Genomic DNA, 9,276 nt, shown 5'->3' on the forward strand with positions numbered 1-9,276 from the left:
TTGTCACAATGAACATTTCTCTATTAAAGGCTTGACTTAAAGGGCCCTATTATGTACATTTGTAAGTTTCATATTTGTATTGTGTGCCTCTACCGTGATATGTTTACATGCTTAAATGTAAGGTCTTTATTTTTCTCATACTGCCTGTGCTGCAGCACCTCTTTTCACCCTCTGTCTGAAACCAGAGCCCAGTCTGCTCTGATTGGTTAGCTGGCTGGCTCTGTTGAGATTGCGCAACCACTTAGAGATGTCTTGCCTCTTAGCCTATCATGTTCAATCTGTTGGCGCTCTAGCCAATAGAAGCATGAGTGTTTCATAGTGATGTCATTATGTTATTGGAGTAAACAAAGGAGTCCAATGGAGGTGTTTCAGGCAAGAGGGGAGTTTGAACTTTGAGATTTTATCCTTAGCAGACCCTTTACACACAAAACCTATTGAACACATTACAGTTCATTTACAAAAGCATTTTCAATGACTCTGTTGTTGATACTTTGCGTGCTATTTAACACTCGCATGTTTGTCGCTTGGGATTGTAAATTGTGATTTTATACAGAATGTTTCGTTATTTAAATGTTGGCGGGCATGACGTTTAAAACACTCTTGCTGTCTTGGTCAGTGCAACTCTGTGAAAGAGATTTTGTGAGCTTGATTATCTGGTTGAATTATAAAAAATTCATATTTATTGCACAATCAGCAGAAAATGGAAACTCCAAATGGCACCCAACATGTTTTATTTCACTTTAAAGTGTCTTATAGTGCGATCAACATAACCACATTAATGTTTATAAGGTTTGCGAAGCAGAGACCTGAACAATGATTCACTCAGAAGTTTAAGCCACAGTCTGTTTGGAAGTATTTTAGTGTTTCAGCCAGATGGACAGCGTATTTGAAAAACAGGGCAGTTTGGAGGCAGTGGGGGCCAGATCCCCACCTCGTCCAGCGAAGTAAGCCAATCATTAACAGATTTGACCTCTCTCTTCCTGACTGTAAGCAGAGTTCTGGCCGGTGCTGCATTTCTCTAAGAGCCCTCAGGCGATCGCAGCACATGGCCCCAAACATATGGAGAGATGTATGTGCCTGAAAGCAAAGAGCTTTAAATAAGGCTTTTAAAAAAGCACTAAATGCTCTGAGGTGCGGTTGAAATGATGGCATGTCACACTTGTGGTTCAGGACGGGGTATTTGAAAGTTGCAGATGTCAAATTTGGTAATCTTCTAAATCCAAGTAAGAGCCAACATTGTAACCCTAAACTGTTGCAACATCTGTATGCTGGCAGGTGCTTGTCAAGCTAAGACACAGTATGATCTGCTCTAACATCCTGTCAGCCCACAAAGAAAGTTGCTCATCACTCACCAAACATTACGGAGCCTCATAAAAAGTTCTGTGAAATGACAAGACCTTCATAGGTTCTGTTCTAATCTCCTGTTAGGCACCAATTCAAAAATATCTGGGCTCGTATCCAGCGGCTTAAAAATAATGACTCTCTCCAGCAGTCCTTCCTTCACTCACCCAGTCATTTGGGCCTCACAAGTCTAATATGTTTTGCAGTGCCATTTGCTTTGGTAGAACCGTGAAAGTCGCCCGTTTCTGTTTCGACAGCAGCCTAATAACGTGGTGAAAATTGCTGCCCACACTGTCAAAGTCTTGAAATTATATTTCAGATGAAGGGATCATTAATGACGATGGAGGCCAATCAGGCGGTGACCCGTGAATGTCCAGGTATTGGTAGGAGTGTTTGCTTACGCTGTCAGCAAATGGTGTGTTCAGGCATTTGAATCACTTTATATTCCATTTGGAGAATGGGAGCACTCATGTATTAAAGAACATCTCGTTACAGTTGCTTTTAAGGTGTTTCTGAGAATTGCAACTGTCCAAATTGAAAATTAAAATAATAAACGGTATTTCACGCGATTTAAGTAACTGTCATTGCTCTTTTTGTCACATTAATGATTGGAAATTGATCTAATATCCAAATAAACTTTATCTTTTTGTATGTAAATATATATCCATATATTATAAAATCAGCGATGACAATTGACTCAATTAGTATTTGATGTCATTACTAATTATAGGAGGCAAAGTCACTGACTTAATAAATGGTGTCACATCTACTTTCAAGTTTGAAATTGTATTTATTTATATTTCTCCTCTTGACAAAGAGACGCTAAGTTAATTAAATGTTATTTACTTTCTTGTTTCTTTCCTGTGCTGCAAGCAGTTCTCTTGGGAACAGCTAATTATTTATTATCATTTATATGAGGTTTAACTGTAAGGTCTGCTGCTCTCAAGAGCTCTGTCACAAGTCGGCCACAAGTCTTAATGATGATTTGAGCTCTGCATCCGGTTGGTTTATTTGCACATACAAAATGTTGCACTGACATAATGTACACAATAAAGAGGAAATAAAAATAAATGCTTTAGAAGTGTGGTGGACCAATGCAACCCATTAGTGTCGTCAAGTTATCATGCTCTTTCTCTCCCCTTTTGTTTGCAGTTTAATTTAAAGAACACATTTACACAACACAACACAAAGGGGTTTGAAAGAATCACTAGGCACCAAAACAATAAAATGAAAATAAATAGCAGCACCCTTTAAGTTTGCATGATTATGAGTTTGGATTTCAAGTACATAGACAAAGCAAACTATTGTAACAAGAAGGGTCAAACTATTTTGTCTTCATTTGCACATTATTGGAATTTTGATGTATGAAGGTCATGCTAAACCTCCACCTCCTTAAAGCTTAAAGTTTTTCATGATTCAGCACTGCAGTGGCTCCACTGTGCAGGCAGCCCTTCTTTTAAAACTTCCTGGGGTGCGACAACTTTATAAGATGTGATCCACCTTTTTGTGCTTTGTTCTGAGACTGAGCATTTTTTTCTTTCATATCTGACTCACTTTGTGAACAGCACAATCACACTCTGCACAGTATGGATGTTGTGCAACGTATGGAAGTGAAGGTTTTTATTATTCTTAAGAATATTTGAATGTTTTGTCTTGTGGTTATATCTGATTTTGAAATACACTTTTAAAGCTTTTTGCACAAATACTTCATTTGTTTTCATCTCTTCCAGTGATGTCATGGCACAAAAGGAAATAGAAGATAAACATCTTGCCAGCTCAGCTCAGGATGATTTTCATATTTCAAAAGGTGCTATTTGGTTTAAACTCTTCAGTTTGTCAACCACTAATCAGAACAGTTGGAATCCCTCATGATTGAGAGTTTATTTTTGGATATTCATTCTTTGATATGAAGTTAAAGTTAAAGTGTGTGAAGAACCAAAACATCCACAAACGAGTGTATGAATACTTATCGTGTAATCAAAGGTTTTTTCATCACACTCCTCTCTGTAAACATTGGCATCCCTAAGCAAACCACACAGTGATTAAGAGGAGTCCGCAGTTTTCTCTGAGACTTTCAACTTCTGCCAAAAGTTTTAGAATGATCAAGAGAGGCATGTTGTTTTTCTTTCTCTATCTAGATAGATAGTCATCAGTCGATGACTGAAATTAGCCCATAACCCCCCTATGATCAACTCTTGACTTGCTTTGTAGACCTAGGTTAATTATGTTGTAGTTGTGGAGTGACATCTCAAACGTTTCATTGATTTTGTATGTGGTTCATGGTATGGGATCGCAGGGACTTGGGTTTTTATTCTTTGAGTGGTGTATTCTGTGTTGTAATTCTTGGCTGCAAACCCACCTTGATGTTATATCACAGAGGACGGGTGTTGTATCCAAATCCCTAGCGTGTCTGACAGAGAAACAGCGAGTTGAATGATGATTTACATTTGTATGCAGGTCAGATGACTCAAGAGTCATGACTGAACATAACCACAAACAGCACTTTGATTAAGATTTAGCAGAATCCCTCCCCACTCTCATGGCAAAATAACAACTAGTGTCACCTCTTGACCAGACGTTGTTGGCCCCACTCCTGCAGACATTCAACAAGATTAATCTCGGGCTTCACTCTAATCTGCTTTGTGTAGTAAGAGTGGACTCAATTGAGAAAGAAAAGCCGAAAATACAAAAATAGTCTGCCGGCTTTTCAACACGTTGAAGTATTCTAGGTGACTGATTTTGAAACGTTTTAAAGAAGACATGTTGAAGTGAAGGCTGCAGGTTCATTGTACAATCCTTTTTATCAGTTGCGTCCGTGAGTTTGAATCACAGCATCTTAAATGATACGCAAATTATTCAGTGATCATAAATACACATGGGTTCTGCATACTCTGTGAATGTGTGTAAATGAATGTTGGTTTTATCATTAAAGGCAGAAAAAGCTTTTGCATTGAATATCAGTTTGGATCTTCAATGCATCACAAAAAGAAAAGTGGTGAAATCAGATCAAAAGCTGCTCAAACATGAAAGTTGAGTCTTTTCATTGAGTAAGTGCTTTTCAGATAAAACAGACTTCCGTTTCCCATACAAAAAGGTAGATGATTTGGCTGAATCTTGTAAGATTGACTGATCCCTCTTGCAAGATTATATGCTGTTGCCAAGAACACAGAGTATGAAAACACAGGACATCATCTGATATATGTAAGCATTTACAGGACGAGATAACTGACATGAACATAGACAAATGTCGTCTAACCAGTGTCTTCATCAGTCAAGGCCTTGTTGATGAAAGCTTGAGGCTCTGAGAAGAACTTTGCCATTGCAATGCGAAGGCCATCTGTCTGGATCGAAACCTCAGGACTGGGGCCCCTGCCAGCGCTGCTACAGGGGGGGTGCAGAAAAGCCAGGGGAGGATTTATGGTGGACAATATACGGAGCCTAGCCGACTGCTCTGAAAGGGAAAAAAAAAAGAGACAGATTTTAGGAGGTGGTGCTGCTAAAGTTGTGCTGTCAGCAGGATGGAGGTGAAGCTCTGGCAAGCTGCCATTCCTGGCTGAAAAATGTTCACACAAAGTGATCAATAGATCCTTGATAAGACTAACACGCCCTGGCATGTGGTTGTTCTTTCAAGTTGTGCATCGGACATGCACTCGAGTCAGCGAGGGCACGCATCAGTGAGTGGACCCTGTGGTGAAAACAAACCAGCGCACTGTATCCCTTTACAATAGACCCATGAAACAATGTACACAATGAATAATTAATTATTGATTATCAGCTTCTCACTATGGTTGACAAATTCATGATTTAAAGTTCATGTCATTAAGTGCGGGCAAATCAGAATGTGATCATTTTTTCAAAGTGATAACCTCTCTGGGGTCATTTACTTAAGTCAGGCATTCAAATATCCATTGAACTACAACTGCTCATTTCCCGATAAATCAGATTAGCTAAATTCTCAATGTTAGGGTGCTCCACACTTCTTTGAAAGGTTCTTGTTCAGTCATTAATATACGAGTAGTACTAATAAAAAAGAGATCTATTTAGGATCTGATAATACCTTATCCAGGGCTTTATAAAGGTAACTTGAATAGGGCAGCAGCATATAATATTAACAAAACAAAGCACTTTACTGTTTTTAACAGTGTTTTAAAGTTAAACTAACTGTGTCAGTCCACATTTGTTCTGTGTTTTATCTGGATGTATTTCAACATCATGACGCCAGCATAAGTTCCACCGCCAGCTCCAGTGTCTGTTTCTGATCATTTGACTAAATTAGTCAAATCATCCACAACCCTTACATCAGGACAAATTAGAACACTGAGTAAGGAGAGTTTTAAAGACCGGTTTCGTTGTAAAACTATATATTTTTTAAAGTGATAAACGTAATCATAGGTTTAATTATAACATGTAAGTCCCTCACTGTAATTTGGATGCAATGTTTTTCGAACATTCTTGACGGTAATGTGTAAAAAAATGTGTGCAAATGGAAATACAGCTGAGTGTTCACTTCCATTGCTGCACATACCGTATATAGCACAGGTTGAAAGGCACCATAGGCCTCTGCTGTGAAGCGTTCCTGATGTATGGGTCTCTCTGGAGTATTTAAATCCAGCTGAGATGACTGATGACCGCGGCTGCCACAGAAGCCACACTGACATGTCCTTCTTGGTTAAAGCCAGCGTTGCAGGCCTTTGCAAAAGCAAAGATTTGGTAAATAAGTGCAGTGAAGCATTGAAGATAAATTGTTCCTCTCACCCAAATTCATTTATCTCTCTAGCCAATGATTTATTTAATTCATTTACTACAAAAGGGGGCATTATACCATTGTGAGCAGCCACTGTGCATTTTCACATCGATGATGCCCACCAACTTGGCCAAGAACGCCCCCTTGATTTAACTCTTCATCTTCCGGACATGAAACTGTGTGTTTTATATACATGTGTCAAGACTTTATGACAGGCATCATCAAAGGGGAAATCTCCAGTGAGTTAATCAGAGATCTTTAGTCTATCTTTACCAATTCTTAAAGTGAACATTGACAAAATTCAGCTTTTGTTTTAAGTGATTGCCTTTTTAACAACCCTCCTTGCAAGCAGACTTAAATAAACATATCACTACAACATTTGGCCTCAATTGCCCCCCCCCCACTTATATAATTACCAGATTCTTTCCATCTAGGCCTGTTTGCAGCATTTGAACTGACAATCCCCCCCCAAAAGTCCCTCATCAAGTTTACCATATTTGAAATGGAGAGGTTGGGTCTTTCAGTCGCTTAGAGTTCAATATTGTGACTGTTAGCCCTGAGACATTTATTCAAATTCATTCAGTGTGATTCATTTAACTCTCTGGCTAACATCAACTACATGGCACAGCATGTTGTTTCCACTGAGTCTGGGTTATGTCAATTTGCTCAGGCACATAGCTTAAAATTAAACTGCTCTCATATTCCAAAATGAACCCCCCCCCACCTGCCAATCAATGAATTCTGTCCCAATCAGAGGTGCCAGAAAAAACATAAACATGGCTAATTCTAGTAAATCCCTATATACTTGAAACAAACCAATAAAGAGGAAGCCGTGTTGTCATTAAACTGTGGAATCTAACACGATGTGATTTCTATTTTTCTTCCTTTCTGGCTAAAATAACTTATAGGTTATAAGGTTGAAGGACCTTTCTTGTTATAATTGAGTTATTACTACTTGACTAAGGTCGGGAAAGGATCATAGTCATGGCTTAAAGAAGGTAGGAAACAGTAGAAAGCGGAAAAATAATATCTTCTTTCCATGACCATTGACCCATACATCCACCGTGAACACAGGCCCCCAACCCTCTCAGCGGACCTGTTATACAAGGTGGTGTCAATATCTAACAATGTCACTCTATTTCCTCATTTGTTCCCAAGGGACAAGAGTCAGAAAACGACCACTAAAGATCTTTTTTACCTGAATGTAAACAAGTGTCATTATTGAAGGTTTGTTGCGACCATAAATAATGCTGTTGTGGAGAGTTGTATTTAAGATGTAAGGCACAGGCACCTCATTATCTTTGTGACTATGTGATGCTGGACATTCAATTATTTAACATGCCCTTACAAAGACGCCAAAACAAAGAACCCCAACATGTTACTGAAACTCATAAACTGAGGGATGTTGACATTAAGGGGTTTGCATTTAACAAAAGAAGCTCAGATTCACAGAAGTGTTGTAGGACAGATATTACAGGAATGATATATAGCCCAAATTGTTTACAGCACTGCGTCCTTCATCCTTCTATAGTAGTGATTATAATCAGAAAATTATGGTTTAGACGGTTCCTTATTGCCATTGTAACTTTGCAGAATAAGAAAGGGTAATCTATCAGAAAAGGGCGTTTAGTACAATTTAAGGGGATTATACTTACTTTGAAAGAGGATTTAACTCTGGAATAAACAGAGGATTTATCAAACCTTTTTTTCTTCCTGTTGTTACAGACAATTTCTGCCTGACTGTATTATCTAGTTTATCTGATATAATGTGATCATCATATAGTTTCAGCAAAACATTGTTATCTAGGCCACCTGGTTGGACCAGCAGGCACAGATTTTACAGGAGAAACTTGACTGCTGTTTCTATTATCAGTACCAGAATACCCAAACAGACTCCAGTTTATTCAGCTTCCAGGCTCAATTGGAAGTGCACTTAAACAAGATAATGGTTCATGGAAAAATTAAGGCCAGGAAGTTCTTCAGTTTTTGTTTGGTCTAACAGAGCAGTGACTGTTTGCAGCATGGAAATGTGGGTTGGACGAATATCTTACAGATGTTTACTTCATTGTTCACATCTGTATGATGTGATATCGGGCATCTTGTGTACTGAAAGCGATGTTTCAGTCTACCACCTCTGAAGCAACATGTGCTCCCTAACCAGCCTCGGATCAGATTCCAGCTGTTTGATCTCCTGTGTCTCCTTTGCTTTTTAAATCTTCAAACAGATAAGATAAAATGCAAAACATGTGCCTACCACAAAAAGATATGGGGGAAAACATATATATTCTGATCCATAACACAACTTCAAGCAATACAAACAATAAAACACAACGTTTTCAATGGATAAAACTATTCCATGATTCCATTTATGACTTTAAAAACGTTTTTTCTTTAACAAATGGTCCACTGCTTTGCACTTTGGTCCCTCCTGACAGTTGGCCAAAACCCCCTGATTCAGATCCTAATGTGATAATGTATGCTTCATTCAAATGAAACATACATTATTACAATTTCATATAATTTAAGCCAACAAATGTTTAATGTGTCTAAAAAAATGTAATGGCAAGCTGACAAGACATCAAGTGATAATCCCCCCGAATATATCTTTAGTTTTAATATGAAAAGATTAACACTGGAAGAAACAACATTTCTCCATTTATTTATATTATATAAAAAGGACATGGTGAATAATGTAAGCAACCAAAACCATCAGATAACTTCCAATTTAAAATCAAGTACAATTTTCTAACGGCTTAGTCCTCTAGAAAAACTCCTCACTGTACTTACTGTGCACCCACCTGTGATTGTGACACTATCACAGAGTCCAGTGGTCTGCATCAGGTACGCTTCATGAAAAATTCAAAACACTTTCCTAGGCAGTTGTAGCCTGAGGCTCTCAAGGTTTGTCTTTGTAACAATTTGATAATACTGGTCACACTGCATTGTGTGTCCTTGAGCTGCAACAAGGACAAGAGATTTGTTTTCGAGGTCCATACAGACGCTGAGAGAGAAAAGAATCCAGGTAGCAGAAAGTCACCGCTATTGTTTTGAATGACAAGGTTGACAATTCTCAGAGTGCATTATTAAGTATTACTTTTGAAGGGAGTGAAAGAGCAATGGAGCAAGTCATTTGTTAAAGTAGGGGGTAGGAAATGTATGAAGGTAACAATAGACGTATTTAATACAATCAG

This window comes from Eleginops maclovinus, chromosome 9, assembly GCF_036324505.1.
Source record: "Eleginops maclovinus isolate JMC-PN-2008 ecotype Puerto Natales chromosome 9, JC_Emac_rtc_rv5, whole genome shotgun sequence".
NCBI classification, from domain to species: domain Eukaryota; kingdom Metazoa; phylum Chordata; class Actinopteri; order Perciformes; family Eleginopidae; genus Eleginops; species Eleginops maclovinus.